A 671-nucleotide genomic window follows, 5' to 3' on the forward strand; every position below is an offset into this window, starting at 1 on the left:
AATTGAACTATAAGACAGTTTTCCTTTGAGGCTATATTGTACCTTGAGGAAGATAAAAAATCTGTATGGTGCATTAATTTCCGACAATTCATACTTTTACCTACTTACACTGTCTGTCTGTCTCTCTCTCTCTCTCTCACACACACACAGACACACCCAGACACACACACACACACACACACACACTCTTAGCTGTATGATAGTGGGAGGAAAGTTTCTGACCCCACTCTCATCCACATTAATCACATTTGCCTGACTCTCACATCTGAGCTTTGCACACTATATTAAAATGACCCCTAGCCTGAAGTGCTTTACATTAATAGATGGGACAGTGAAATGTCCCCTCTTTCCAGATGAAGGTGTCAAGTTACAAACTCTCAGGTTCCATTTACAGTCAGAGCTAAACTGTACAGAGGGGACTATCACTGTGTGGACTGTTGAGTAGTGAAAGTAAATGCTGGGTATTAGCACATGAGGAGAAAATTTCTCCATCTTGCCAAACTGTAAACCAATTACAACTATAATTAATGTATCGTCTGTCTGGCACCAGTGTTGTAAAGGTACAAAAGGTTACTTAGCCCCAAATCTTAACAGATTTCAGCAAGTCAGAGGCTTAGACACATTCTGTTATCAGCAGCTAAGAAGTGAATGAAAATTGTTCCACTGAAGAG

Source organism: Tachysurus vachellii, chromosome 14 (genome assembly GCF_030014155.1).
Source record: "Tachysurus vachellii isolate PV-2020 chromosome 14, HZAU_Pvac_v1, whole genome shotgun sequence".
NCBI classification, from domain to species: domain Eukaryota; kingdom Metazoa; phylum Chordata; class Actinopteri; order Siluriformes; family Bagridae; genus Tachysurus; species Tachysurus vachellii.